This window comes from Globicephala melas, chromosome 10 (genome assembly GCF_963455315.2).
Source record: "Globicephala melas chromosome 10, mGloMel1.2, whole genome shotgun sequence".
NCBI lineage: Eukaryota > Metazoa > Chordata > Mammalia > Artiodactyla > Delphinidae > Globicephala > Globicephala melas.
The window spans coordinates 55,496,000-55,520,725 of NC_083323.1; the positions used below are offsets into that span (position 1 = coordinate 55,496,000).

At 35.6% G+C, this 24,726-nt stretch overlaps 1 protein-coding gene across 1 annotated transcript in view; it reads right to left on the bottom strand.

The window, feature by feature from the left end:
• SLC16A7 (solute carrier family 16 member 7) overlaps nucleotides 1-24,726 on the bottom strand; it is a 159,474-nt gene that overhangs the window by 88,925 nt on the left and 45,823 nt on the right. Inside the window, exon 2 of the mRNA XM_030866436.3 lies at nucleotides 12,776-12,873. The gene's annotated coding sequence lies outside the window, so the exon portion shown is untranslated. The remainder of the gene's footprint in view (nucleotides 1-12,775; nucleotides 12,874-24,726) is intronic.

Consider the following 24,726-nt stretch of genomic DNA (forward strand, 5'->3'; position numbering starts at 1 on the left):
TGTTTCAAACTTTACATGAAGATGCTTCATATATATGTGCAAATGCTGATTTTACTCATATTTAAAATTTCCTTAATTAGTGAAACTTCAGCCACCTGAATATTTAAGTTATAAATTATGAACCTGTCAGCATGGCTTTAGTGTAGAGCAGAAGGAGAAGTGGCAAAACTCTCTTCTCTAACATTGAGAACATACACATACCTAAGCAAATCCATATACAGACAAAGGACTGGATTATATAAGTTTTAATAAATTGATAACAAAAGTTTCAGCCACACTAGAGTGCATCTGGAAAATATCACTGCACAACTACACCTTAAATGCCAGTGCTTATATAGCTATTCCTCCAAATGGAAATGTATTGAGGACTAAAGAATGATTTCCTTTGCAAAAACAGCGTGAACACGAAGAAACCATTAACTCTATTTGTCACCCAGTAAATAGAGTTTTTGATACCAGTGCCAGCACTTTCAATAGCGCTTGTTACTTTCCTTCTCTGGATCCAGATCCTCATATATAAAATGTGATGGTTCTTCAAGGTTTCTATGAGTTCCAAATTTCAACTGCAAAATCATCAATCACTGTCTGACATTTAATTTCAGTTCAAGAGAAATATAAATGGAAATCTGCAATAAGTAGCACCACAATAACATTTAGCTTTTGAGGTTTACTCGTCTTTATCATGTGAGTCTAAATACAACCAAAACAAGTTTTGCTGGCCTTGGATGCTTGCTGAATAAAGATAACAATGGCCAGACACTTTAGAAAGAACAGAAAATATATACATTTATCTAAGTTATGGCTCCAGTGGCATAAGTAATGTATCTCTTTATGTTGGGAACTCAGTACGGAATATGACTACTCTGTAAATGTATAGAGTAGATACCTTTATTTTTAGAAACCAGCTTGGAAAACTGTAAAATTAATAAGCAATGTGTTTAATTACATATAAATTATACAGATAGCATCATCCCAAATAACTTCAAATCTTGCTATAATATAGTCCCAAATGTTTGGGGAACAAATTACCTAAGCCTCATAATGAAACCCAATTCATGTTTACAGTTTCTTAGCAAAGTACACATAGACATTTATAAATCATTATGATTTAGAATAAGAAAAATAAGATTGCTTTTGATATTGTTATCTAATATCAAGTTAAAATGACATTTTAGGGATTAAAGATTCAGAGTTACTTTCAAAATTCCAGTGTGAAGTAAAATTTTAGATTTTCTTACTAAGGAAGACTTGGCCGACTCTATAATGTACTATATAGTGTAAGTGTGATTAAGACATCTTTCAGCCAAGAGGCTTAAGTATGACAACAGTTAGTTTTATAAAAACATTAAAAACTCTATTTCCCTAATACAAGCATAGAATACCTCATTAGCCTTGACTCAGTACCACTCAAAAGCAAAATCTTTTTCTATCAGCTAACACTTACAGACTTTCTCACTGTCTTTCATTAACCTCAGAACATGAAATCAGTTGATATTAAAGGAATAAAAAATGTCTATAATCTAAAGTATAGTTTAGGATAGATTGGTTCATTTCTTCTCCAAAGAAGACATACAGATGGCCAAGAAGCACATGAAAAGCTGCTCAGCATCACTAGTTATTAGAGAAATGCAAATCAAAACAATGAGGTATCACCTCACACCAGTAAGAATGGGCATCATCAGAAAATCTACAAACAACGAATGCTGGAGCGGGTGTGGAGAAAAGGGAACCCTCTTGCACTGTTGGTGGGAATGTAAATTGATACAGCCACTGTGGAGAACAGTATGGAGGTTCCTTAAAAAACTAAAAATAGAACTACCATACGACCCAGCAATCCCACTACTGGGCATATACCCTGAGAAAACCATAATTCCAAAAGACATATGCACCCCAATGTTCATTGCAGCACTATTTACAATAGCCAGGTCATGCCCATCGACAGACGAATGGATAAAGAAGATGTGGTACATATATACAATGGAATATTATTCAGCCATAAAAAGGAATGAAACTGAGTCATTTGTAGAGACATGGTTGGACCTAGAGACTGTCATACAGAGTGAAGTAAGTCAGAAAGAGAAAAACAAATATCATATATTAACGCATATATGTGGAATCTAGAAAAATGGTACAGATGAACCGGTTTGCAGGGCAGAAATTGAGACACAGATGTAGAGAACAAACGTATGGACATGTAGGGGGGAAAGCGGGGTGGGGGCGGCGGTGGGATGAATTGGGAGAATTGGGATTGACATATATACACTAATATGTATAAAATAGAAACTAATAAGAACCTGCTTTATAAAAAAATAAAATAAAATAAAATTCAAAAAAAGAAATAAAGTGTAGCTTAACATGGGTACAAGTTGTATAATTTAAAAGTTACCTGAATAGAGAGAGAACATGAGTTTGCCACTTCTCAGGGCTCAGAGCTGAGAACAGAGGCAACTGATCATTAACTTTTAGCTGGAAGCAAACTTGCACACATATCTCAAGAGACTCTCTGCTCTGCCCTCCCCTCTTTCTTCTCTCAAATCAGGGGAAAGGTAGCTCTATCTCCTCTTGAAGATCTTGCTTTGACATGCACCATTAATTCATACTTTTTATAGTGTAAAGTTAACTTGGCTTAAATTATATTCTGGGTCAAAGAAGGTAACTAAGTCTCGCAATTTCGTTATATTTAATCTTCTGATTAAATTTCTGCTAAATTTAACCTTCTGATTCTCTTTCTCTGATGTTTATATAACCATATTTTCAAATATATGTACAATGATGTGGTTTAATATCATGAATAGAACACACTGCAAAAGTAATATAATATATAAATTAAACTGTCAGTGAATCTTCACCTAGTCTGACTAGATAACTTGACCAGTTATGAACAATAATAAAGAGGCCCAGGTCATGTGTTAAATCCCTTGAGAGGCAGATAATTTCATTTTGTTGCCTAATCATAAACTACATGCCTTACTTGGCCAGCCATTCTGTAAATGTCTGCCCTCTGTCACAAAGGGTCCTCCCCTAAGACTGTGATTGGGGGGACTTCCCTGGTGGTGCAGTGGTTAAGAATCCACCTGCCAATGCAGGGGAAAACAGGTTCGAGCCCTGGTCCAGGGAGATCCCACACATGCCTCAGAGCAACTAAGGCTGTGCACCACTACTACTGAGCCTGTGCTCTAGAGTCCGTAAGCCACAACTACTGAGCCCGTGCTCCACAACAAAGAGAAGCCACCACAAAGAGAAGCCCGTACACTGCAACAAAGAGTAGCCCCCGCTCACCGCAACTAGAGAAAGCCCACGCGCAGCAACGAAGACCCATCATAGCCAAAAATAAATTAATTAATCAATAAATTAAAAAAAAAACAACAACAGGAACTGGGGAATCTGATGGTGGGTCAGTGTTGCCATTTTTGGATTTGAAGAACTTACAATAAGTTCTGGAGAAATGAAGAGCTATCGTTTAGTGGGTGTTTCCCATATTCTACGTAGGTTATTGTACCAAACAATTTACATCCATGACCTCATTCTTTAAACCACATAAGATAGACATTATGATACATATTTAAAGTATGAGGACACGGAGGGTCAGAGTTTGGTTACTTAGGTCAGATAGTTAGTAAACATTGAGTCCTGGATTCCAATTTTGGTTATGTGGGTCCAAGGTCCATGCTCCTCTCCACTGAACAGCAGGTCAGCCTTTCTATGGTCAATGGATGAGGAGAATTTGATTTCCTACATGAAAGATGCCATTATTTAGACTTAGGCAATAAGCAATGACTTATAAAATATGATTCCCAAAGATTTTAATAGGCTGCATTTCTAAAGGTACATATATAATGGTTACAATAACCAGGTAGTAACAAATAATCTCTGGACATTTCCTCTAATTTATTTAGCTAAATAATGCAAATGCCTTTAAAAATAAGACATGATATTTTTATGTCTTCTATTAAAACCTTAAGTTCAAAAAATATAATGAAACAAAATAAAAGCATTAGGAAATTTTGCCTTGTACAAAATTAGGCATACACTGAAGTTTTAACACACTAAATAAACTGTAATGTGGATTTCACAATTATATAGTACATATAGCAATCAAAAGCAGATGACGTCTTTACTGAGAACTCTTCAAATACCTTTGTCCCAACACAGCAAAGTGCTTAGTAGCTAGGAAGTGTTCAATACATTTATTTGGGATAAAATTACCTGATGCAACATAGGTGACTAATCAATTAATAATAACTTCACTCTGTACTCTGTAGATATACCTGAAGTAGTTTTTTTTTCAAAAAAGGTGGTAGAATAAAATTTCACTAGTCATTTGCTTCATCAACTACTTTTCTATAAAGCCAAATGACAATAAGACTTAATTCCATGCAAATAAATGATTATTAACTTTATTAAGCAAACAGGCCATTAATTATACCAAGAATGCTAAACTTAAAAAGCTCTCATATGTGTGATTAATATTTTTACTTAGTATTATTACAAAAAGTTCTAAAGTTAAATAAAAAGAGAAATACAAAGATATATTCTAAGATTGATATGTAAAAATTACATTATCAAGAAAATAACCTGATAACGCAAGATCTAAAAAAATTAGAATTTTTAGATTCTAAAGGAGTGTGAACAGGAGTGCGAACAATACATTTTGTACTTATTTTGTATGATTTTGCTTATTGTTACAACAATATTAAATTCTTAAGAAATTACTATTCAAAGACAGTGATGTTTATTACATAAACCTTTGAGAAAGGAAAGCCAAATACAAAACAGACTCATACACCCTGAGCCCGGGGGAGAAAATGGCTGAAGGTGACTAACCTTTGCCAAGGTTACAAATTCTCAAAGTAATTCCATAAATGTGGTAATGTGAGTTTTTTTTTAAATTCCAGTTTCCAAAATTCTTCAATAATTCAGGGATGAGAGAGAGAGAGAGAGAGGAAACGCTCTCAGACGAAAACCTTGATAAACAGCATGTGTGCTCTTGGAACAGGTTATTAATTCTGCCTTTGAAATATGACAATGAGTTCCTGGCAATGAATTTGTTTATAACATTATTCCCAAGTTCTAGGCAGCATTCGCACATTTCCCTTGTGAGATTTTGATGTTTTTCGCATTATGACTAAGGAGTGAAAACTGAGTTCGTGGGGAAAACCCAAGTTTCTCATGTGAATAAAAATTGCAAGAAATTCTGCAAGGCGGAAAGCTCAGATACAGATATTTGGGTGAGGAAAAGCAGTGAACTAGTCAAAAGACTAATCAAACACCTCACAAACACAATGGGAATCTTTTAATGGATTGCTTTTCTCATTTGGATAAATTTTTTTTCCTATTCTTTTCCTGGAAAGAGTACTGTAAGCTTAACATTCATTTAGCATAATTGACTGTGATCCCATTATTTTCTGAATTCTAGAATTATAATGGAGTTTGAAATCAGCATATAATAGAAGAAAACAACCCAAATCTATTCTGAGTTAATTATCCTTTGGAGTTATAATGTAAAAAGAAATCCTTTTTTTTTAACCTTGATAAGCATAAAAGGAAAATAAGTCTTTAGTTAAATTTGCTTGCATAAAATAATTCCGTTATGGTTTCAAAATACCACAGGAAAATATAATGGGATCAAAGAGGTCCTAAACATATAATATAGAGGTATTCTACCATTTCAACAGATTTCCCTCTTTTTGCTGATGACAGCGGCTCACTAATAGAACAGAATTACTGGAAGCATGATTTGAGTATAGGGAACATTTAAGACCCTTCCTTCTTTGACTGTTACCCAATTAATAGATCTTACTATAGTCAGCCAATACAGGAAACACATTCAGAGAGAGAGTACTTTGGAAATACCCTTCTAGCTCAGAACCTCTGACTCCTCTTAGCTCCCTGCCATTGCCCTCAGCGTGCACAGGGTCTCACAGCTTTCTAGTAAACGCAGCAGCACCTGCCAGTGACTCAGCTCAAAGTCAGAATCACCAATACTGTCTCCCCTTCTCTAACATCAAATCAAATTACCAATCCTGGTAGAGTCTACTTCCACAAGGACTCAAATCCATCTCCTTCCCTTCTTTCCCACAGGTACCATTTTATTTCAATAAATTTGGTAGCTTTCCAATTGTTATACAGGCATCCAATTTCTCTACTTGAGTAAAGCCTCACTATCTTTGCCTAAATCGGACAGTTAGTACAAGTTCAGACCATGGCACAGTGGTCAATAACTCCTCACTGCTGCTTTCCAACCCTTATACCCCACAGCCATCTTTGTGCACGCACGCACGCGCACACACACACACAAGTATGCCTGGGGGATATGTTATAAGATAATATGATCAAGTGTGTAGTTTCCATCTATTACTATAGTCAGTAATACTAACATTGGAGTTTTAATGTGCTTTGGCTTTTCACGGCCATTAGTAAATTAGAAGCCATTATTTCTCCTGGTTTTAAAAAAAATGCTACAAAGGCATTAGACATTAATATAAGATATGAGTAAATAGAGCTTAAGGCAACATTACATCTACTGGCCCAGTCACATCTCACCAGGTATGAGATTTTTCCACACCTCAAAATAAGTTTATATCCTTAGTAAAAGTTAACAAAAACTTTAAAACATGTTAAAGTTACTTTAAATGAAAGTATAAAATCTTTAATTGTTGATGCCATGACATATAAATTTAAAAAGTAGAACGGCTATTATCAAAAAGACCAGAGATAACAAATGCTGGAAAAAGGGAGTCCTCGCACACTGTTGGTGGAAATGTAAATTTGTGTAGCCGCTATGGAGAACGATATGGCGGTTCCTCAAAAAATTAGAAATAGAACTACTGTATGATACAGCAGTCCCACTTCTAGGTGTACATCCCGAGAATATGAAATTACTATCTGGAAGAGATATCTGCACACCCAAGTTCACTGCAGCATTATTCAAACCAGCCAAGATATAGAAGTGAATGGATAAAGAAAATGTGGTATATATATTATATGTGTACATTAGATAGTATTCAGCCGTAAAAAAGCCTGAAATTCTGCCTTTTGTGACAACATAGATGGACCTTGAAGGCAATATGCTTAGTGAAATAAGTCAGACAGAAAAAGACAAATACAGTGTGATGTCACATACATGTGGATTCAAACTCATAGAAACAGATAGTAGGATGGCGGTTGCCAGGGGCTGAGGGCTAGGGAAAATGAGGAGATGGTGGTCAAAGAGTACAAACTTTCAGTTATAAGATGAATAAGTTCTGGTGAATAAGTACAGCATGGTGACTGTAGTTAAGAATACCATATTGTATTCTTGAAAGTTTCTGGGTGAGTAGAGCTTTAATGTTCTCACCATGTCAACAACAAAATGATAATTATGTGAGGTGGTGGATGTGTTAACTAACCTTATTATGACAATAATTTCACAATATATATGGTATCAAATCATTACATTGTACACCTTAAAGTTACACAATGTTTTAGGTCAATTAGTACATCTCAGTAGAGCTGGAAAAGAAGAAAAGTAATGTAAAGTCATATGACAAAGGTAAAGTTTATAGGAGTCACCACCACACCCTAGGGCTTGATGAAAATCCTATGGCTTCAATTATTTTATTTGTCTCTGGTTTCCCTGTGTGGGCTCGACTCTCTCGGTGTCCTCCTCAGCAACAGACAGAGCACATGGACCCTCTCTGCCTTCGTTTGGCCCTGTGATGAGCCCCAGCCTACTCATTAGGCCTCCTCCCCCTGGGGAACCAGCCGTTTCCTACTGTGGTGCAGCGTAACTCCTTGCTGTCCTTCTTCACCCTATTCTAAAGGATTCTTTTTTAAAAAAGTATTTGAGGTAGTGTTAGAAAGCTTAGGTTCAGACCTACACTTGACTTCTGACCTTGAACAAAGTACCTAACCCCTCTGAGTCTCAGGCTTCTCACCTACCTACTGGCTTCATGTTTCCTTACGGAGACACTTGTGGTAAAATAACACTTCAGTCTGTTCCACATCTGATTGCTGAATTTGGAAAAAGAGAAAAAACAAACAAACTATGCACGCTTAGGACAGACATTTCTGGGCACTCTCTTTTCCCTATGTGCCTTCCTACAGAGGAGCTGCATTCTGGTCTTGTTTATACCATGTATATACTAGGGCAGGCGGCGCTCCTACAAAGGGAAAGCCTAAATTTTGGAGAAAAGTTCCATTAGAAACTCCATTTGACCACATAGCCAAGCCACATTCTCCAGGTTAGCATCAATTTTAATAATTAAATGAATGAGTCAAAGGGATAGCCCAATCTCTTTTTCCCTTGTGTTAATTAATCAATTTAACCAACGTTTAGTAAGCAGTTAGCATACAAAAGGTATTATGTTATGAATAGTAGGAATGCCAAGATAAATAAAACAGGTTCTCTTTTCTCAAACAGTCACTCTTCCATGATGGAAAATAGATTCATATACAGTTAACAAGGCCTAATTATTAAACCTAAAATAGAGATATAAAGTATTATGAGAGTTGTCATATACTGTAGAATCTTGTGTGATTTAACTCATCTCTACATACATTTGCATGTTATAGATAAGAACCATAATCATAAAATTATCTGCTCAGGGCATCTGCCATAACATCATAAAGCTGTTAAGCAATGTTAGGATTTGATTATCAGAATTTAATATCTTAGAAATACTCCTTGTATCTGAAACCGATGTACTCATTATTAACCACATTTTTCATGGATACATTAGCAAAGGTGAGTGATTTACTCTTAACAGGAATTCTCAATTCATTATTTCCGGAGTATAACATGAATGGTGAAGACTAAATATTTAATTTAAAAATTGGGTTAAAGAGACGGCCAAAAATATATGTCAGTTCAGCCTGAATATTTGCTCTCAGCATTAACATCAACCCCCAGAATCCACAGTCTATGTAAAAGAAATGAGGACACAGTGAGTGAGTAAGTGGCATTGGTTTTAATGGAAGAATACTGTGGAGTGTGCTCAGCTTACCTCCCTACTGATTTCTTGATGTGATTTCAAGGTAGAAAGGCATATAGAGGTAAAGAAGACATGACAAGGTATTTGGTATGTAATTTTCTTGAAACCTTCCACTAACTCATTCCAGTGACTTTTTTTATTCAAATAATTTCTCTCTTTTTCTGCTACCCTTCTGTCAAATCTCAGATTAAAATTAAAGCAGAGTTAAGAAAGAGTGATATTCTTTGTATGTTCAGTGTTCAAAAGTTTCTGAGGTCACACAAAGATCTATATATTTCCACATAGTTAAGTGCCTTGGGGAAAGCCCCTCCCAATTTTCTGTGATTTTTTTAACTATATGCAGGCAAATGAGATGCCAATTAGTGAAGCGTAGGAGCAGTGAGGCTGTAAATTAGAAGTTGAAGAAACAGACTAAAGGACACCACAAAGATGCCAAATAAATTTGAGAGAAAATAGAAATAACATTTAATTAAAAGCACACAATGTGATTATTGGTGTTTTTAAACCACATATTCAATAGGTCTGTGATATAGTTTTTTAAGGATCCAATTACCAGAGAAAACCTAGGGAGTCAGAAAACAGGCAGAGACAAGCTATTCCATAAGAACAATGCATGATTAAAAACTATGTAAGAAATCATGGCATGCTGCTACTGGCCTCCGTGTGTAGGGCGGTAGATGGAATAAACAGATCCTGCATCCCTGCCTAACTCTACTACTAGAATCGATGCTATTTCAGGGATCATCGGTTCTTCCCCACTGTCCTGGGAAAGCCTTGAACAGACATCATTTATCTGTTGACATTGGGAAGTGTGTAACATCTGTTGGCTGAATTAATTAATATATTGTGCCTTGCAATATAGCTACTGTGCCCACAGTCTAAAAAGTTAATCAAAGATATGCTCCTACCAGGCCTTTAGAAGATCCACCACACCACTGCCAGACACAGTGAATGAAGTAGCAATTTCTATTCACCCAGTTCAGAGGCTCCTCTCTTCATAGAATGTCTGAAAATTCAGACTAGGTTTTTCTCACTTGCAAAGTATTTTTTTTTTTTTAATCTAAGACCTTTTTTTACAGGGTGCTGCATACTTTTCCTAGCACCAAGAAATCTGCATGCTTAAACAGTGACATCAAAACAACCTAAAGACTCACAATAGAGTCTAAAATAGAAAGACAAATGACGTGAATTATAGAATATGCAAAACTTGCCCCATCTACCTGTTTGTGATAATGAGAGCAGACAAGGAAGGGAGTTATTTAAAAGTAAAAGATTTTAATCTATTTTATAAGAATGATAAATGGAGTATATAACTTTTAAAAATTGTGAATCACTATTTTGTACATTTAAACGTATATAATATTATACATCAACTATACCTCAATTAAAAAAAGAAAAGTAAAATATATGTTATTTTAAAATATATTAAATATTAGCTATCAAATATATATAATTTTTAAAAATTATGTTAGATAAATTATGAAATTGACAGAATTTAGTTTCATTAAAATCCTTCTACCCCAAAAGCATTCCCCCCAAGATTTTGGACACTCTCCTGTCTATCCATGAAAACAAAGACTGTGACCCTAGAGAATACAGTATTTAAGGAATAAAAGTAATAATAATAACAATAGCTAATATTTATATAGCTCCTACTATGTGCCAAGTACTGTTCTAAGTACGTAACATAAATTAACACAGTTCATTCTCACAGCAACCCTATGAAAAAGATGCTTTTTACTGTCTGTGCTTCACAGACGAAAAGTCGAACGCTCTGGCAGGTCATAATTACAGGCATACCTCAGCAATATTGCAGATTCAGTTCCAGACCACCATAATAAAGCGAATATCAAAATAAAGCAAGTTACATAAATTTTTTGGTGTCCTAGCACACATAAAATTTATGTTTACACTATACTGTAGTCCATTAAGTGTGCAATAATAGCATTATGTCTAAAAATGTACATACCTTAATTAAAAACTACTTCATTGCTAAAAAATTCTGATCATCATCTGAGCCTTTAGTGAGCTGTAATCATTTTGCTGGTGAAGAGTTTGAAATATTACAAAAACTACCAATATGTGACACGGAGTTACAAAGTGAGCAAATGCTGTTGGAAAAATGGTGCCTAGGCTTGCTTGATGCATGGTTGCCACAAACCTTCAATTTGAAAAAAAATGCAATATCTGGGAATCTCAATAAAGTACAATGCAGTAAAACAAAGTATGCCTGTAGTAAGAATCAGAGCCAGAGTGTCAACTCATATACTCAGGATCCGTAGTCTGTGCTCTTAACTAATAAGGAATAGGCAAGGACAAGTCCGTTCCCTTAGTAAACCATGTATCCAAAAGGAACTATATGACATATTACAACCTACTTCAACAGTTATATGCTTAGCATGGGACAATAAAATGAACACACCACAGAGGCAAATCTCCCCGTGACTGACTTCAGTCACCCTGGCATAAACCACTCTACTCTCAAGCTTCGTCACCTAATCTCACAGTGTTAGGCTGTATTAGCTTCTTATCGCAGCTGTAATAAACTACCACAAATGTACTGGCTTAAAACAATGCAAATTTATTATCTCATAGCTCTGGAGGTCAGAAATCTCACTGGGCTAAAATCAGGGTGTTAGTGGGAGGCCAAGGGAACAATCTGTTTCCTTGCCTTTTCTAGTTCCTAAAAGCCACCCACATCCCTTGACTCTGGCTGCATTCCTCCATCTTCAAACCACCAACACTGGGCTGAATCCTTTTCATGCCATTTCTCTCATTTCTCAGGTCCCTGGTGATTACATTGGGCCCATACATACAATCAAGGATAATCACAAGGTCATCTGAATAGCAGCCTTACTTCTCCCTTGCCATGCAACATAACATTCACAGGGTGAAGGCATTAGGATGTGGGGAGCCACTATTCTGCCTACCACCTGGACATACAAAGATGTGTTCATGAACATGAGAATGAAGGCAGAATATAACCATACAGTTGGTCTAGGAACTGTTCTTGACAAACAGGTGATACAACTTCGTAAATTTATCACAATACTCATAATATAAAGTATGTAGCAATCCAAATGCAAAAAGGAAATTTGGCCAATTAAATATAGTTTTTGAAAAGAGCGTAGACTGGTTATTAAGAACATCTGACTTCAAATTCTCTCTGTTACTAGTTATACAGTCTTGAACAAGACACTGACAGTGCTGAGGGTCAGTTTTCTCATCTGCACAGTGGGGATAATAATCCCTGACCTCCTTTACACCAGGATTGTTTTGAGGGTCAAGTTAGATTAAATCTTTGTAAGTAATAAAGAGTATGTATCAATACAAATAAAATATGAATACGAGAACTCCCAACATAAACATTTTTGTTCAAAATATAGTTATTTTTTAAAGGGTGCAAATGACAAAGATAATAATAAAAGTATATACCTAAAGCCTCCACATTTATTTTAAAACCTGCATTCATATTAGTAATAATAACATAATATAATTATTATTATTGAAATTTACTACTTTTATAATATCCTTCCAGTGAAGGAAGTCCGTATATTTAGCTCTATTTTATATACAGAGAAACTGAAGCTTAATCTCTTGACCAAGATCACACAGAATATAGACTCATAGAAGGACTAAAAGCTAAAAGTGCCAACTTTGAAATCCGTTCTAGTTTTGAAAATGGATTTAAACACCAGCCAAGCTAACATTCCCGTTCACATTAAGATCCACCAGTTCCACAGCGGCATGACTTAGAATGACTCAGACAGAAGAAAACGTTATTATACGCTGAGGGTACTCACAAAACAGCTCTATTGGCACAGAGTCCTAGAGTCCTTTGGTTTCCAAGATTCCTGTGTCTAAGGTTTCACAGGAAAGCATCACATCTTAAGAGTGACTCCTAAAAGAATGAAAGAATAATCACCCAAATATCGAGATGCATGATAAAAAGAAAAATGAAAAAGGTATCCAACTCCATCTCTGAAAGAGTTGATAGCATGTAGCTTTCTCTTGCACTGGCTGAAATTGCTCTTTGCCTTTTCTAAATCTCCAAGGTTTTATTTCAAGGCCCTCTTTAGATATGGACAGACTGTTTAGTTAAATTACTTCATATCACCACTAACCCATCATAACTATGGTGACTGCCTTTATTTGTGCCTGCCTTTATATTTTCTGTCCTAAGTCATATTTCCCAAAGTGTAGAGGAATTCCTGTGGAAACATCAAAGAGATTCACTTCAGCCCAAAGTATCAGGGACTTCAAAACAAACAATAACTTGTCTTTAACTTTTGCGAGGCTTTTCTTTCCACTTTTGGTAGGATGATAAATAAATGTGTGTGTATGTGTATGTTTATAAATCAATAACTTGAAATTTTTACATAAATTCATTAAGGCTATTTACATTAAATATATTAATTTGGAAACTGAAGAGAATTTCAGTAAGATTATTAATATTGATATTAATATTGACGATATTGAAAACGATCGTCAAAATTTGACCATCAATTCTTTGTATGTTCTTTGATTATATAGACCTTAAGACAAGTTTTTGACTTCTCTGTCCAATCCCCTTACCTGGAAAAAAAAGGGGATGTAGTAGTATTTAACTCAGAATCATGACTACTAAATTAAGTCAGTTAATATTTTGTAAAATACTAGCATAGTGTTTGGCAACAAAATAAGAAGAAGAAAAAGAAGAATATAATAAGAACTATTATTATTATCAATAGTTGGTACTTGAAACAATGAAAAATATTAGTTTATATAGATGAATAAATATTAGATCCTTGCTTATTCCTGACTTGAAAAATATGAGATTTATTTACGAACATAAGTCCTATTTGTCTTATTATTAATGAATATAATTAATCAACTTTTAGATATGATCCAGAGAAATCAGATTGTTTTACAGAGTATGGTGTAGCGCAAAGATTATTGAAATATATTTCACAGGAGCAAAGACTAAGAGGAGAGAACAGAGATAATACAATGTCACTGAGATAGCACTTGCAATGTTACCTGGTTTGACCGGAGAACTTTGTCATTGTAGTCTAAAACGGAAGGAATTTCAGACTGGCAGTCAATCTGCTTACTGTGGAAGTTCCAAGACTATAAAAAGCAGACTATGCATATATAACTGTCTCATTTAGTAAATATCTCATGAAAATTTGTCAGTTCTATAATATATGTGAAGAACTTCCTTGTAGTGACAATTAAATTTATTTGAATTTAGAATCAATATTAAAATATATTTTACAAAATTACTGGTATTATTACACCACAATAAGTAAAATTTATATAATATAGTTAACATGTTTAAGGACATAACATCTTACTACACTTAATTTTTTGCTTCAGTGACTACCACTGAAATACATAATTTTGAATTCATTTCATGTGTAGATACAATGATATATTGGTATTATTTGAGTAATTCACTATTCACCCCATGCCCCAAAAGCAATGTCTCTCATATTTTGATTCTCATGTGAGATAAAATAATGTTACTAACATTTGAGAATAATGAGATAAGGAAGTTTTCTTTCTTTCTTTTGTATCTTAACTGTAAACTTATTTTAACAGTTTGAGTTTAGAAATTCCCTGATTTGAATCTAGAACATCAGAGTACCAGAATTATCTTAATTTACAGTATTTTGTTGTGAAAAATAGGGCAGCACAAGTTTTCTCATTTGCTTTACTGTGTACTTTTACTATTATTTTTTTTTAAACAGAAACAGGCCACAGACTTAAAAGGTACGTGCTTGTGAGCTGATATGTTTAAAAAAAAAAGAAAGGACTAATTTGACAGTCATGTGATCATATCCATTAAATAAACACTTTTTTTTTTTAAAGAGATGTAGTTAAAATGAAATAAAATGCTTTCTATTTGTTTTGGCATGCCTTTTGACCTGAGTAAACTTCACCTTGTACAAAAGTTAGTATATGTGACCTTCTGAAACATGAATGGCTAAATCACAGAGAAGTTTGACAAAGGCTTTTACTTATTGAAAAAAACAATTTGTGTTATAGGTCCCTTACTATAAAACCAATACCCAAAACTTAGCGCACTTCTAGAAAAGTCCAGAAGCTAAAAGAAATTCCTTGATCCATTATAGTGAAAATCAATACAAACAAGAGAAGGAAGTAAAAAAAAACCCAGGAATCTCTCAGCCCCTGGAAGGTTATATTAATTTCCAATCTCTTATCCAATTATCAGGTAGAAAAAATATAATTTTTTAATTCTGTAATTTCAGAGGCCATTATTTACGTGATTTAAATGGCCATACTTTTTAGAAAGAACAGCAGCTAATTCAGTATTTTAATACTTCATGGTGTCAGGAAGTTCTATGTCTGGTGTACAGTCATCTCATAATTAATTAACTTAGGAATTTTTGTTGCAACTAAAATACATTACCCAGGGTTCATGATCTTATTTTTATAAAGGTTCTTATTAAAGGGGCTAAGAAGTGTGATGTAGAGGAGGAAAATATATCATTCATGTTTACACATGGTTGGTTACTACCGAGTGATAAAAATTAAAAATTACATTAGTTAAAATAGGTAAATTTATTGATATATTTGACAGAATGGACAAAAAGCCCTCCAAAAATAAGAAGCTATTTTAGAAAACGTAGTAGAGCTAAAAAGAATATTTAGTACTATGCAAATCCACATTCAAATTTTCAGAAGAAACAGCAGATAAACCTACTCTTCTAGGAGAGAGTTTTCCCCTTTAACTTAATAGCATCATCCAATCATATTTGGAAATATTCAGTGTTCATTAGGGCTTAAGAAAAGGTCCCTTGAATGAATTATTCACGAATACTTCAATCATAATTCCAAACTTTATGATAGTAGTTAGCATTAGCAATAAAGCAAAAAATAACTGAGAACCCACCTACTATTTTCTTTTAATTCTCTTTCTCCCTTCCTTTCCTCACAAGCACAGAAAGCATGTTTGTTTTGGAAGCAAATAGCAAACAGTACAAAAGGAGAACTTAAAGTGAGTGATTAATGATCAAAGCAAAAATGTAGAATCACATCAGCTGACAAGGGGCTGACTGACCCAAGGTTGTAGAATGTGAAGGCATTAGGACAAAGCTAAAGAGTAAGTCCTTCTTATTCAAAGGGTGAGCTTTGAAAGTCACAGGAGGCAGATTCTCCAAAGCCTTGTAATATACAACTACAGAAACACTATCTACAGCTACTGTAAGTAGCCATTTTCATGGCCGACTTCAAGAAATTCTATTGCACTCCTTAATAAGTAGTATAACCTAAAATCTGTAAACAAGTACAACAAAATTACATAATTCAAGGAAATGACTTAAATCATCTTAGAGTAAACATAAAGTGAGAAGACAGAAGAACAGAAATTTGTGATTGCAGAACTTTAGCAAAAATATTGATGCACAATTCTTGCTCACGTATCTTTGTTATGGAGATGTAAATCACCAGCCTGATAATTGAGAAGTCAAAAATGAAAGAAAGTTGATCAGTATTGAAAACAAATATAATTTCTTTAAGTATTGTATTGAAAATTAACCATGAAGAAGGCTGAAGCCAAACCACATTGCAAAAGCATGTCTTAATCAGTTTGTCTTGTTGGTGTCACCATACTTTTATGATGCATGTGGAGGTGGCTATGAGGGGGCTGGCATGGGGAAATGTGAAGAAAGCAAAATGTATAGGAGCTCCTATTAGCTGCTGTCTTCCCTACAGCCAAATTTACATTTATCTTTTCTTCTGTGAAACAAAGTGTACACCAGACCCTTTAGCAATATTATTTTTACATATGATTAGGGTGGACACATATGATGTGGTGTCCTGAACAAGGTGCTTCCAAGACCTCCAGCTAGATGCAGTGTAAGTGACCAAGGGCACAATCTGCTGAGCTCTGAAACCCTTTGCTGGATTTGCACAGAATCCACACTTCCCACAGGCTGCTCCCAGCCTGCACCTGAGCACAGCAGGGCCATGAAAGCAGATGGTTCCTGGGATATACATGACTCCTCTGATGACTGATTTTGCCTGGGGGGGCTTCCACATAGCATTGCCTGATGTATGTTGGGTGTTCAATACTTATCTTTGGGGAAAATAAACCATTGTTATTATTGAGTTGTCAAAGCCCTGATTGCTGCATAAACATCAAAAATTAAACTCTGTGTGAAACTTAGTGTTAAGATGATTTTTCAGCTTCCTAATGCAATTCCAGGAAGTTGAAGTACAGCAAATATGTTAGAAAACTAGAGAGAGACAGAGTTTTGTTCCATGTAAATATAACCTCTGATAGCTAGAGGTGTCTAAAAGTTAAATGGGCTGCTGCAATCCTCTCAATTACTCTTTGATAATACTAGCATTCCCATTTTATAGAACAGGGAACACTAGGCTTGGAGAAGCCAAGTTTTCAGGGTTACACAATTTTAGGGGCAGGAGCCAACATTCCAACCTCAATTTTGCTCACTCTTTCCACAACTACCATACAGTTAGAAGATATATCTTTCATAAAAAGACCCTGAGACGAAGTGAGAGAGTGGCACGGACATGTATACACTACCAAATGTAAAATAGATAGCTAGTGGGAAGCAGCTGTACAGCACAGGGAGATCAGCACGGTGCTTTGTGACCACCTAGAGGGGTGGGATAGGGAGGGTGGGAGGGAGATGCAAGAGAGAGGAGATATGGGGAATATATGTATATGTATAGCTGATTCACTTTGTTATACAGGAGAAATTAGCACTCCATTGTAAAACAATTATACTCCATTAAAGATGTTAAAAAAAAAAAGACCTTGAATGCTTGCATTGATGAGTGGATGCACTATGTGATGTGTAAAAACACTTCCAGTGCTAAAATCTGATGAATTTTTGGAGAAAATCCACTTGATGATGTTGTATCTACTTTATTTTCTATAAGCCACCTTTCTTTTCCATACATTTTGGAAAAAGTAAATCTACAGACCCCATTTATATTTCTTAATTTGTGTTACAGTACTCAAGTGCTTAGGTAAGACTACGTTGTTTTTAAATATAGCAATAGAAATTAATATCATTAAGTAGGAACCTGTCCTAATAATCAAAAGATGATGATATACAATCCTAAACACTAAATATTAATGCAGTGTGATGCTTTGAATAAGTGAAATATTAGAAAAATATGCCTAAGTAATATGTACTAATATCAATATTAGATTTTTTAAGTAAAATATTATTAAGCAGGTGACAGAACCAGAAGCATAAATCCAGTTATTTTTAATCCAGATCTTATATTGAACGACCGACCAGCAAGGTACCTCCATCAGCTCAACACCTACAGAACTTTGGACAGCGCCACACTCAGCTCAAATATTAATGCGGCTGAAGTCAAATCATGGCACTATTTGGAATCAAAATAGATAAACACCTTTAAACCAAAGTTCCATTTACAAATTTGAAGCCATCAAATTCCACTGATACCTCTGTCTCTCATACTCTCAGGTCCTAAATTAACTGTTTCTTCTAATCACTAATCCTCTTTCTCAGTCTCATACTCACACAACTACACCATTTTTTTCCTATTGGTTCATACTCTCCACCCTACTCCACCCCTCTTGATGTCCTTCCCAATATTTTTCACTGTATCCTCTAGAGCTCCCATTTTTTTCAAATAAATTTCCTTATTCCTAACCTAGACACTGCATTCTCTCCATGATCTTTTCTCCTTGAAGACCTGACTTATATTGAGTCCTCCTGAATACATGCTAATTCCATATCATTAGGTCCAGAACAGAGGCTCACCATAATCCTAGTTCCACTCTCCATCTTATTGTCATTACTTTTTCAACTCATACAAAGAAATCTTTCTTCATTTAAGTTCATTTCATCAAGTTATATCATCCTGAAAACTAGGACTTATCATCCTTCAGATCATTTCTTCAAAATCCATTTCTCTTCACTCCAAAGTCTCACCATAATCAATACTGATCAATAATCATGCACTGTGATCAATAACCTAGCCAGAGAATCCACAACCTCCACTTCTACTCTCCTTTCAGTAACTCACTTCCAACTTGAAGCTAATGGGCACTCTGAATGCTTCTATTACTGGAGTCTTAAGCATTGACATTCCGATTCCCAATTAGCTTCCCATCTTTTATACAACACTAAAAACCTTATTTCCACCAATTCTGTCCTGGAATTTCCCTGAAATTTTCCACTGTTTTGACACTTACATCTTCTCCCAAACTATTAGCGCTTTTTAACCTCAATTTTTTTTCTACTCAGCTGCAATGCTGATCTTCATTCAAATCCTAGTTCTGCTTCTCATTGGTGAAATACCTTGGGAAAATTACTTAACAGGATTCTCAGTTTGTTTTTTAAAATGGGAATAATACTTATACTTCATAGGAAAGAGGGGAATAGATGTGGCAATGTCCATAATGTACTAAGCACAATTCCTAGCACAATAAGCACTCAATAAATATTAATATCATCTATAATCATCAATGTTCTCAAGTCAACTTTGTCTTCTGGTAACAAGGAACCTGAAAATTCCAAAGTCAAAAATGGGCCCTACAATTAGAGTACTAAGTAGAGCTCTAAAAATATAAATTAAGTGCACAGACGGATGCCAATACACATTCATAGATTTCAGTTTTAGCAGGACTCTCAGTGCCTCTCCCAGTAAGCTGTTTTCACACCTCTTGGTACCTTCCTCTCCTTTCTAATACAGTTCTAAACAGCTTCCTCTCTCCTCAAGTTTCCTAACCACTCTGTCATCACCTGTGGTTAACCAGGCTTCTTATTTGCAAAGAAAATGAAAACCATCTGACCAGGCATGAAATCTCACAAATGTGTTCTTATCTGTGCACATTTCTGTATCTCTATTAATCCTTCATTCATTCCCTCCTGCCCTGGTAGTAGAGGTAAGCCCCTTCCTGGTCACCAAATAGGCCCTCACCTAATATACGATAAGTTCTTCTTGATCTTGGATGGTTTTGCCATCTGTTTTGACCCCTTCCCCCATCGTTCTCCTCTACTGTCACTTCTTGCCTTGCACTATATGTTCTAACAACACTGAATTAATTCAGTTTTCAGCTTAACCCATGCTGTTTCATACCTTCATGTTTTTACCGCCTTGGTAGAAGTCAGTGCCTATCAAGGAATCCTTTTCTCACTTTTCTGTTAGCAAAGCTCCTATTTATTCCTCAAGACCCAACTTAACAATTCCTCTTTTGTGAGAGGAGGAAAGAAAGACAAGGGAGAGCATACTGAGAAGTACTGACAGGATAAGGAACTCTCAGGAAAGGTGATAATAGGGAAGACTTAGAATACCTAGAGTTGATAGACAACAATGAGTTTCAATTATGATATCGGATTTCTTGCTTAACTTCTATCTTTAACATACATTTCCACTTACTTCATGAAAAGCATTTCAATGGCTCCCTGACAGCTAATAAATAGTCTCAAGCCTTTCAGATTTACAGATAATTACAAAAGTACCTCCAACTGTCAGGAAATTACCAGATTTCCATCGGTTTATGAACAGATTTTGAACGGAGAAGGCAGAAAGAAAAGTCAAACTACAACACACATTTGTTGGTGAGAAAAAAAACAACAGAGATCACTGACTTTGCTTTTTCTGCAATTTTCACAGATTCCTTAAGTGCCAGTTACTTATAACATCATTATAACACAGGCCTAAGGTAACTTCTGAAATTGAAATTTAGGCTGTCATAACCTTTGAACTACAATAAAGGCAGGACCTATGTTGCTATTAACACCTGGTTAAGTTTCACATTGTTTTGCCTTGCTTTGTTTGCCTTTTAAAAATGTTTTTGGTTGTTTGTTTTAGTTTGGCCATTCAGCTTTAGTAGGTCTTAAATGATATAAATTCTCCTGTTCTACTGCTGTTTAGATTTTATGCCAAATGTTAGCAATACATGAAGCCAAACTTATCGAATACTCTCTCAATATGTCTAGTTCAAAATCTCCCACATACTCAGAGTTGCAGCAGGATAGATACTGCTCTCTAAAGGGCAGTGCAATAATCATCTTCATGGATATTTATTATCTTTTGTGAACAGATGTAGGTCATTGTAGAGATAGTTCCAAAGTCACCTTCCAAAGCTGAAATACAGACATGACATTTGGTAAAGTTTCAAAACCTGTCAGGACCATTTTCTTCAATTCACCAAAATTCCCTTTGTACTGTCGAAAGGCTGCTGGAAGAGCAATGTTTTCAAACTGTTCGGCTTGATTACACTGGTGTGGTACCACTTACCTAGAGCTATTTTAAGCATCTTCTTGAGTTACAGTAAGCTATATTGTAAATCTAATTACCTTTGCCCACAGGAAAGTAAGTACATGTGAACCCTGCTCTGTAATCTACTTAACAAAAGGCACTGTATTTTTCTTCATAGAATTTATCAAGATTGTTATTACATAGTTATTTATATTTCTAAATGCCTTTCTCTTCCACTATAAATTCCAAAAGAGCATGCAAATGTGTTTTATATGCAGTACCTTGCTCAGTGCCTAGAGAGACAATGAATGTTTGATGAATGAATAAATGAATGAATGAGTGACCACGTAAAAGATAACTAAATTATATACACTTATGCTTGACACTTTAAGCTCATGCTGAAAATGTATACGTACTTCAGGGACTCACTGGCGTATATTACAGTGTAGTGTAATGAGGCACAAACTTTCAATTCAAATGGAATGGATTTAATGCCAGATCTGGTATTTAATGAATTGTGTGATCAAAGACAAGTGGAATGAACTCTCTAACCCTCTGTTTTCTCATCTGTAAAATGTGAACAATTGCACTGGATTAAGTATTACAGATAATGCATACAAAAGTACGCAGCACAGTCCATGGCATGGAGCAAGGTCTTAATGTGGTGGGTAATGTCACTTATTAATATTTTATATAGATTTTAAGTGAATTATATTAATCTAAATTATCCAAGGGCTTTTAAAAATTGACAACGTAAGTCTATTTTGAGCATATGCTAGCAGTGATAATTCATCAATAATTTACAGCATTAAAATGAATTTTCCTACACCTTCGTGTCTATTTTCCCAATTATTATAAAGTTTCAACAAGTTATTTTCAATTAAATTTCATCATTCTTTACTCGGTACACTCCTTGCAAATTCTTCATAATCATTCAAGAATCCTTCTCAATTGGTCCCCATAACCATAATCTGAGTTCATCGTCAGTTCAATTTTCTGGCCTAAATTGCATGCTCTTCCCTAATCAACTTTCATTTCATTATTGCCCCTATATTTCATAACTTCAGCGATTATCATAATGGAAAAAGTAATCATTGTTGAATTGTATTCTCCCTTCTGGACTATACCTTCTTTGAGGCTCTATCCTCTGCACAAAGAATTGGATCCAATCTTAATCCTTAATTTTTATTCATCCATTTATGGACATATACTGGGCATGATCTATGCTCTGTTCTGAATGTCTGTGTCTCCCAAAATTCTGTGTTGAAGATCTAACACCTAAGATGATGGTATTAGGAGGTAGGGCCTTTGGAAGGTTATTAGAAATGGGATTAGGACCCTTATGAAAGAGCCTCCAGAAAGCTAGCTCACTTCCCCCACCATATGAGGATACAAGAAATCAGCGACCTGAAAGAGGGCCCTCACCTGACCATGTTGCACCCTGATCTCAGACTTCCAGCCTCCAGAACTATAAAAGATAAATTTCTGTTGTTTATAAGCTGCCCAGTCTGTGGTATTATGTTATAGCCACCTGAAAAGTCTCCGACAATCTATGTGCCAGACACTGTGTTGGGTTAGATTGTTACAAACCAGAGCACGATAAAGTCTCTAGGATCAAAGAGCTCACAGACTAATTAGGGGATGCAAAGCTAGAAATAAATAATTATGAAAAATGTGATAAAGGAAATAACTATGCTCATGGCTTTATGAAAACACTGAGAAATAACGATGTGCATGGCTTTATGATAATTAACCAGCCTCAGGTAAGTAAGGACAGGGACAGAATCCTAGAAAAAGCAATGTTTCTTAAAAGATAGAAAGGAACCAGTGAACTAAAAGGAAAAGGGGAAGGACATTCCAGGCCCAAGGGTCAGTATGAAGCAAAGAAACAAATGACAGTGTATTCATACGGGAAACGCTAAGACAGCAACTTTTGCAACTCTTGTCACATCAGTTCATAAAGTATTACTCCAGCACAAAAATGGGTAGGAAAGGTTTTATATTAGACTGTGTTTAAGTTAAAATAAATTAAGGTTACAATCTTAAAAATCTGTAAATTCAGGGCTTCCCTGGTGGCTCAGTGGTTAAGAATCTGCCGGCCAATGCAGGGGACACGGGTTCGAGCCCTGGTCTGGGAAGATCCCACATGCTGCGGAGCAACTAAGCCCATGAGCCACAACTACTCAGCCTGTGCTCTAGAGCCCACGAGCCACAACTATTAAACCTGCGCTCTACAGCCCGCGAGCCACAACTACTGAGCCCCCGCACCACAACTGCTGAAGCCCACGCACCTACAGCCCATGCTCTGCAACAAGAGAAGCCACTGCAATGAGAAGCCCGCGCACTGCAACGAAGAGTAGCCCCCACCTGCTGCAACTAGAGAAAGCCCGCATGCAGCAACAAAGACCCAACTCAGCCAAAAATAAAATAAATAAATTTAATTTAAAAAGGAAACTGTAAATTCAAACATTTTTTTCTTAAAACACCATTTAAAGCAACATTAGGAAACGTCTGTTTTGTTAGACTTTTATTCAGTGTTTCAGGTTACTTGGATAGAATACCGATATTCCAAAATGGTGGACTATTAACATTACTGCACATCTTCCCACCAGACAAACTCTAAACTGCCTTCTTAGTAACATGTAGGAAAAGGCCAGAAAGGCTCTCTATAAAGAGAAACTGACACACATTGGAAAGCACAATTGATAATGGTTTATTAAGCCCTAGGCTGTAGAAAAGCCTTGGAATTGGCTCCCTCTTTTCACAAATGGAGAAAGTAAGAAACAATGATAACCGATAATGTTTACCCATGCTAAAGTGACTCCCTGGAATAAAGGCAGAAAAGTTACAAAGGGAACATTAAAAAAAAAAGAGACTAGCTTTATTTCTATTCTGACACATATATAATAAGAGCCCTAGAAACTATTGCACGGTTATAGAATAAATCTGGAACTATCAAAAAAATTTACTTTTTAATACAAAGAGTTTTGTGTCCCATAAGGGCAGGGTCTTCATTTTTGTTCGTCACATTTTCCCCATCTCAAGACAAGTACTAAGAATTATTTTTGAATGAATGAATAGTGCATGAGTGCATGTTATGTATAAGACTAGACTCAGGAGAATCTGGCAGAAAATCAACACACAATGTACTCTGCCCTAGTAGGGGATACAAACGGACAAATTAAAAGGATTGCTTTGTATGAGGTAAATTTTTTTAAAGTATCATAGGAATAAGGGGTTGGGGGAAATTGTCCTTTTAGCTAATGTGATTAGGGAAGGCCTCTGAGATGGAAGAGGTGGGTGCAGGATACAGATTTACCTAAGCAAATACTTTGTGTGTGCTATTTTACTACAACGTATCCTGGCAGCTACCACAGCTCCAATATAAAGGCAGAGAAAAAGCTTAAAGAGTTTATACACGATTGTTTCAAGTAATACGTGTATGTATATACAATCCACCTTTAAACAATGCAGAGGGGCTAGGTGCGCTGAGCTTCCATGCAGTTGAAAATCCCAGTATACCTTATAGTCGGCC